This window comes from Stylophora pistillata, chromosome 8 (genome assembly GCF_964205215.1).
Source record: "Stylophora pistillata chromosome 8, jaStyPist1.2, whole genome shotgun sequence".
NCBI lineage: Eukaryota > Metazoa > Cnidaria > Anthozoa > Scleractinia > Pocilloporidae > Stylophora > Stylophora pistillata.
Genome location: NC_142526.1, coordinates 12073804 through 12082414, shown reverse-complemented (window position 1 = coordinate 12082414; position 8611 = coordinate 12073804).

Sequence of the window (8611 nt, the reverse complement as noted above, 5' to 3'; positions counted from 1 at the left end):
TGACCAACACATCAAAAGTTTAAAATTTTATTCATTGACAGGTAATGAAACGCTCTAATTTGTAGCACTGCAAATTAACCAGCACAACCCCAAACAGTAACATTGATGTCATCTTCCAATAATTCACCTGTAAGTGGAGGCTCATTTTACGATTTTCCGTTGTATTTAAAATTTATTTGATTTGCCTTTCTTCCAGTGGACCTTGCAGGGTTAGACCACAAAATGGCCATGATGATCGTTGCATCTTCCTGCAGGTAATATCTTGGTTGTCAGTAAGCATAGATCAATGATTTTTGAGCCGAGAGGACACATTAGATCCTTGCTCTCTGACTCCAACTCTTGTAATTTAATATCAGGTACATTTTAACCCCACCTCCAAAGTCTTTGGTATCTGTTTCATTGTCCCCTAATCTGGTGGTTTTGAGTAGGTATGGTTCTACTTAATCCTAAATCTTATCATTCACCTTAGTTGCAGGGTCAAATGGTTTCACCCTTAAGATCAAAACATAAATTCTCTACATTGTCTAAAACAGATCTCTGTAAATATGAGCTTTAAGAAAACGTGGTGATTGATCAAACAAAATTAATTTGTTGATATTCTGCTTTCCTCTTTCCAATTTAAACAACATTCATTTGTTGATATTCTGCTTGCCTCTTCCCAATTGTCTACATTGAAATGTACAGATATTGCAAGGAAAAAGAACTTCCCTAGAGTGTTAGGGTTATCCCCTTCAAGTGGATGTGCCATGACTTTAACTTGAAAGAACTTAAAAAGATAATAGCCATTCATTGTTTCATTAGATACTTTTTTACCAAGAACCTAAGATAACTATTTTTAAGTGAAAACAATGTTCTTTGAGATTGTGTAAAATGTATTTGCAGGACGCATTTAGCGGTATACAGGTTTTACCCTTCTACAGGGTCTACTTACAGTGTCTTGTCTGGCTGATTCAGCGCAACATGTAAGTTTGTTAAGATTCAACTAGCTTCAGAAATCCTCCATCGTCACTGAATGGCCAAACTGAAGCATTTCAATTTGTTATTAGCTAAGCTTTCAATTTCCCATGGTCACTGGTCTCTGTAATCATGACCATCCACTTCAAACTCAAATTACAGGCGAAGCATTACTACCGTAAAATCTTTTATGGCTTCTCTGTCATTCGTAAAAGATACTCATGCAACTTTAAGCAGCCTCTGAACGCTCTTCGCTTACTTTGATTAAGTTGTAAAAAATGTCACTTGACAGTCATTGTGAGTATGATAGCCGTTTTTCCTTGTTCCTCACTTGTGACGACGTGAAAAACATCTTTCTTTTAACATTTTAATACCGTGGGTAGTTGTGGATTTCTTTCAACATGTATCTGTTAATTTTCTTTTTCAGAATACGCTGCCCAGCTTGTGGGCATAACTTTTTTCCCCAAGGGTAAGAGTACCCCAAGGTCTGCATCGGGGCACAGCTTTAAAGAAGTAAAGCCTATAATACCTAGAAGTGAAGCCCAATATTACCTTAGAGAGCCGTGCATCACTCGAGCCATGCCTATGAAACAAGACTCTGGTTCGTCCTAGAACCTCATGTCATATCATCAGGCAATCACATCTGTTGCTTGTGATTAGGAATTCCCCTCCTTTTCTTTAAAAAAGGTTGACTAAGTGTAATTATTCCATTTTTATCAAATAAGATAAGAGACGCAGATGTGATTATTTTTAATACAGTGGAGATCACCTTTACTCTAAAACAATTATTGCCTAACCTTGTGAGTCACGCTTGGCCAGCCCATATGTTCCTTTAAGGCCTTATTTATTTATTTATCTTTTATTTGATAGTCATACCCTCTATTGTTTAATAACAAAGAAGAGAACTTGTGATAAATAAGTAGCAAACTTGTTGTAAAATTTAACAAAACGGAATTGGCAAAGGATAGTTAAGATTAATGATATGCCCTTGTATTAAGTTATAGTTTCCTGAGGGTAAAAGTAAAAAAAAGAAATGTAGTATTTTGCTGACTTTTGATTGGAGTTCGTCATGATGTAAATTATTCTTACTTATAACACTTCCTTTGACAGGTTTATGGATAATGTCGTTAAACTCGTCGTAATTTGCGGTGGTGATCTATAACAATTGAGCCAGTGGTCGCATAGATATCCCCACAGGCCCCCCATTTAACTGTAAAATCGACTATTCAGATAAATCAGGCGTAAAAAAAAGTCCAGAAAATTTGGTTTCAATAATTGCGGCGCTTTCGAGCATACGCAAGCTTTTAAAGTACCTCTGTGTACGACCGCTCGGTCAACACATTTTATCATCTCCAGTTTCTGTTGACCTGTGTTGGAGCGTAGACCACGGTAGATTACTATACATTGAAAGGAAAGATATGAATAATTAGCAAAAGCCTCTTAAAGATGGTCAAAACGCTTTATGACAACATAACATAAAAGAGAAATTCATTACAAAGACACATAAAAAGACAGAAATTTACTAAAATTGCGTTAGGGTAAACACTTTTCAGGAAAATTAAAAACTTGGTTGCCCGAGAAAAACCCGCCGAACAAGTCAGGAAAAAAATTGAAGTTCAGTACACCAATTACATTGTGATACTCAACGGAATAAAGATTAGAAGACAAATTTCAGAGCTCTAAATAGCCCTTCTGATCGATAGAATCCACGACAATTCTTAAAACCAAGGAAATCCAGGTAACGTTACAGTTCATTGCACGCTTTTCGTTTGGTTCTTTGAACAAGCCATGATAAGACTGACATGTTGTCTTCTAAGCCACACCTAATAATTACACCTGCAGATTTGCATAACTTCGAAATTTTCGATATCTTGGCGCTTTAGAAAGCATTTATTTTCTTCATCTTTGATGAAATTAAATTTTAAAGAAAATTTAATTCAATTTTTTTTAATATTTCAATCTTTAGTTCTGAAATTTTGACTTTTTTAAGCGAACAGATTTGACACCCCATCATTACCTAAGACGCATCTCGTCTGGGAATAGTTTTAAATTTAGTTGTTTTGAGTTTTTTGTCTTGTGTTTTGCGGGTGTTGGGATTTTGAGAATTACTACCCCGCTTCAGAAAATACAAAGGAATATTTTGAAAGAAAAGGTTCCAAAAAGTTCCATACAAAGTTCACGCGTGCAAGTAAGCATGACTTAGCATTTTAGAAGTTTCTAGATACTTCTTTTTAGTCACTCTCCATAACACCACTCGCATAATTCTAGCAGATAATCAGAAGGCATTTCTTCAGATTTTCCCAAGGGAGGAAGATAAAGATGCCTTCCGATTCTTGTTTAACATAAACAGTAAAGAAAACGCCTGGGATTCACCAGAGTTCCCTTTAGAAGAGAGTCGAGCTCATTCCTTTTGGGTGCTACCCTAAACTATCACTACGATCAACAAGGTGAAGAATTTCAGGAACCTGTCCGAGCCCTAAGAGGAAACACATACGTAGACAATTTGATAAAAACAGGGGAAGGGGAGGAAGTAGAAGAATTCAAGAGGGAAGCAACCAGTATTCTGGAGAGGAGGAAGTTTCCCGTCCACAAGTGAGAATCAGACGTTGAGTGCCTCGAAAACGAAGATTCGATAAACCCTACTAAGATCCTAGGGACGTTCTGAGACAAGAGAGAAGACAAGCTGGAGGTACAAGTACCAGAACCCCGTGTCAATCAGCCACTGATAAAGAGAGGACTACTAAGCCATCCGCCAAGTATCTACGACCCACTAGTAATAATGTCACCGACAACTGTAAAAGGAAAGCAGATCTAACGAGATGCATGGGACGAGATGACGGGTTGGAACGCGGATTCAGAGAAGGAGTAAGTGGATCAAATGGTCTACTCAATTGAAGCCCATGAAAGTTCCAAAAAGCTTAGCAAGAGGAGCTGATCGAGCGCAAGCCGTGCACTGACGCCATTAACGTTGCATGTTCAGCGGCAGCCATAGCCGCAATCGAGGGCACGACAGAAGTGGTCCAAGGTTTACTCAAGAGCCCTATCTATCGCGAGACCAGAACTACTGAGCGGTCAGATGGTGGCAAACATAGTCCGAAATCTACATAACGCCCTGGAACGATGGCCTATTAGTTCCACAACTGTATAGATGGACAGTATGGTTGCCCTCTATTGGATCACCCATCCGGGAAAACCTTGGAAAGTTTTCAAAGGAAACCGGCTGAAGGAGATGGCTAAAATCACCAAGGAGACAAGAATCAACTGGAAGTACTGCCCAAAAGAGGAGAATTTGGCTGGTCTGGGAGGTGGAGGAGCCAGTATCCATAGGATGGAGACAGGAGGGTAGCTAACAGGTCTAGAGTGGCTCCGTGATGAGAAGCATTGGCCAGTCAGCCAGATTTCCAATGTACTAAAGACGTCAACGACGAAAAAAAAAACCACCAAAGAAGAAAGTCTCTACACCAAGAATCACAAGCCTAATGAGTGGAAAGCACTAATAGAGAGAAACAACTATTGGAAGTCTGGGAGTAACGGCGTGGGCACTGAAGTTCCGGAACAATTCCTTGCCAAAAAGTCGAACCACTGTAAAGATGATGGGGCCCTTGACAACGGAGGAGATTAAAAACGCAAGGAATCGTTGGGTCAGAAAGGTCCAAAGTAGTACGCCACCAAACCCACAAGCACCTGGCTGGCAGTTATTCAAGGATCACGCAACATCCGGAGGTGCAAGGGAAGAATACCAAATTATAATTCAATATACATCGAGGGTGGCCTATTTGGCGATGAACAGATAATGAATCTAGGAGTGGCAAAAACAATGACAACCATACGAAATAACTAATGGATCCAAAGACTGAGGTCCAAAGTCAAGAAGATTATAACCTCCCGGTTAGCTCAATTGGTTAGAGCGCTGGACTGTTGTGCGGGAGGTCGAGGGTTCGAGCCCCGGCCGGACCAACACTCAGGGTCTTAAAATAATTGAGAAGAATATGCTACCTTTCTATAACATCAAGTAATGGTTAGATATTCTAGTCTTCTCGGATAGGGACGAATAAATGGAGGTCCCGTCTCCTGCAGGGTTAGGGGCAGGAGACGTTAATTTCCCACGCACGAGATTACTGTGTGATGGATGTCCTCCCCTGGGGTGGGATGGGTGGGTAACAGGACCCCCGTTGATACCAGTGTTTACTACACTGAAGGGGCTATCCTGTATAAATATAGATGTCTGTCTGTCTGTCTGATGTAACATCTGCAAGGTGTTCAGCCCGAAGCCCTATGAATCCACACCAACAGCAGACTTTGAATGCAGAGTTTCCATTTAGTACATTGGCAACCACTTGAGATAACTGAATTAGATTTCAAGGGTCCACGAAATAGCAAAGGAGGAGTACCACGTTCTAATCTTTACTTGTGCTACCTTGAGAGCTGTACACTTGGAGGTAACTCAAGGTCTTAAAATAATTGAGAAGAATTTGCTACCTTTCTATAACATCAAGAAATGGTTAGATATTCTAGTCTTCTCGGATAGGGACGAATAAATGGAGGTCCCGTCTCCTCCAGGGTTAGGGTAGGAGACGTTATTTTCCCACACACGAGATTACTGTGTGATGGATGTCCTCCCCTGGGGTGGGATGGATGGCATATTGGGCGCACTTAATTTGGAGCCTAGCTCTGTTGTGCGACCCTCACCACACTCTGGTGAAATTGTATAAGTAAATAATTCTAGTCTTCTCGGATAGGGACGAATAAATGGGGGTCCCGTCTCCTGCAGGGTTGGGGTAGGAGACGTTAATTCCCACAAACGAGATTATTGTGTGATGGATGTCCTTCCCTGGGGTGGGATGGGTGGCATATTGGGCGCACTTAATTTGGAGCCTCGCTCTGTTGTGCGACCCTCACCACACTCTGGTGAAAGTGATTAAATAAATAAATGAATAAATAAATAAATAGATCGTAGACGGCGGACGAGTTTCAAAGAAAGCTAAACTCGTTTATTACTGACAGAAGGACAAGACTGAGTCTCATCACTTAAGATAACGCAACCCCTTTTCAAAGTCATTGCCAGCTGGGTAAAGAAGATGCGCAAGAACGAGAGGCTGCAACTTGCGAGAGAAGACATCAGATGGTAATTCAACCTTTCGAGATCCCCATGGTGGAGGGGAACGTATGAGCGATTTATTAAGTACATCAAGAAGACCCTGTACAAATCAGGCAGAACAAGGTGTATTAAAGTTCGCAAAACAACCAGGTGGACAATTAGACATGGTTTGATGCTACTCTAAATCTGGTTTACAGATATAATGTAACCAAGGAAATAACAATTTATCGACCCAACGTTTCGACACTCCTTTTATAACTGCCATGGGCGACTGATTCTTTAATTAAGAAGGACAAACAACTCTAGCACAATTTTCAACACGAGCTTCTGAACGTTTAATTGCAATAACCGATAACGGCGGCCGGCATAGATCGAGGAGACAAACAAACGAGGCGAAACGACACAGTTAAAACTGCAAATAAAACAGCGACCGAAACCTATTACAATAGAAACTAAGCTAAATACACTAGGAAAGCTACAACGAAAGCAACGATGAAAACTACATAGAGCACAACTCACATTTATTGCGATATTGTTGATTCCCTGCCTAGCGGCGAAATAGCTGCACGAAGCGAATGACAATAATCGAACTTACTGGACAAAACTGCAAAAACAACGATGAACAATACGGTTTAAATACATGCTACGTTACGTAACGTTACGAAATGACACAAAGAAAGCCACGCCAATTTTCTTACTACGATTAGCACTATTTGAACAAGAACAATAAACAAAGGAAAATAATAGGGCGTTTCCGATCTACACCTTTCTAGTGCCTTCATCAGGGGTGATCTGATCGTTGCAACGAGAGGTCCTTTTATATGTTCACTTATTAGCTGCCCTTTTTTCTGACAAGGTTTGAATAGGCGTTAGGTAGTAAACCGCCATCGACACGATTTAAAGTAGCGCGGGCGGAGTTGACATGCCAAGCTTCTAAACAGAGGTGCTGGTGGTAGCGTTGATTTTTGGTGATAATTTTAAAATTAGCCCACCCAATTCATGCTCCGATAAAGCTGAATTGTCTTTTTTGCAACAGAAGACCGCTTTGACTTTGGAACAGCTCGAGACGACAATATTCGACATCGAGAGGCACTTCAACAACCACCCATTGACGTACCTCGAAAGCGACGCAGTGGAGAAGCAAGTGCTAACCTCAAGCGTGTTGACGTGGAGACATAACGCGCATGCAGTAAAAGAAGTAGACGACGATGATGAAGTAACCGGACTGCACAAGCGACTGCATGAGGCGAAACGGCGCGCATGGAGATGAGATAGAAACGCGAATGCCTGCACAGTTCACCGGAGAGCCGTCGTGATAACCAGATGATCGTCCCAGTACCGGACAGTCGGTACAATTGTGCTAGTCGCAAGAGATTGGGAGATTGCAAAAACCGTGAAAAGTGGACGAAAGGAAGAGTAATGCGGTATGTTCGAGGGAGAAACGGAGTCATTATTCAATTTAGTTTGCCCGTCGGAGATTCTAGGAGCGGTCACAACTAAGGAGGTGTCCTCGCAGGCTGCACCTAGAAGCCTACCAGTTGAGAGTTCTAGAACGAAGAGAAGCCGGTAGGACAGCTGAGAAGAAAATACGTCACTGCCTAAGAATCGCGACACAAATGGTAACAATTACACTCACAGCCGATGGCGGGATGGATAATATCAAAATCAGAAATTATATTCCTTGACGCGAGTTATTTAACAGGGAATCGATCCTTGACATACAAACGCACACTAAAATGGCAGAGACCTTCTAATACACGAACTTTTTCCACCAAGCGCAAATACGGGATTTGTAAAAGGAGAAGCCCCAAGCCTTCTAAGAACGAATTTGTCTCACTCCACGTTTAGTAAAAACGTACAGAATTTCAAAATACGCTTCGAGAGTAGAGTAAACCCAGATGATGGTTTTGAGAAACGTATCTCTGGAGTTATTTCTACAGGAGAGAAAGTATACTTTAAAACCAACTGAGAAAGTAGCGCGCGCACAGAAGAAAATATTGCCTTTTGTAACACAATCTCAGACTTTGCCAAACCTCAAGAACATACAGATGGGAAATAACACCTTAAAACTGACCCTTATTATCACATCGCAAAGGAAAGTCATTAAGGGATCTCCTAATAAGAGTTAGCCTTTGAGAGTTGAAGATTTAAAAGCGCTAGCGAATGGTAGAAGACGCGCAAGCCTAATAACACCTTTCAAAGGTCGACTGCCTTTTGCCTCTTGCTTTCCGGCTTACCGGCGTGTCGCCTCACGCAAGGTAGAGGTTTTCATGGATCAAGTGACTCTTTTCATTGCTCTAATTAAACTGTCCTTCATTCAGTGATCAAGGAAGTAGATTTACCATGCAACACTCACGATTAGTTAATTTGTCTTCACTTAGGAAAATAGATTTACAACACGATTGAGTACATATTGTAAATGTCCTTGCAGTAGTAACGCTATGTAACGCAACACACTAAACGCAGCAATGGGCCTTTCCCTGCCATAACTGGTCTCAAACATTGTCACTTAAAATGCATAAAACATTTGTAACGTTGGCGAGTGTTTGAGAGCATCTG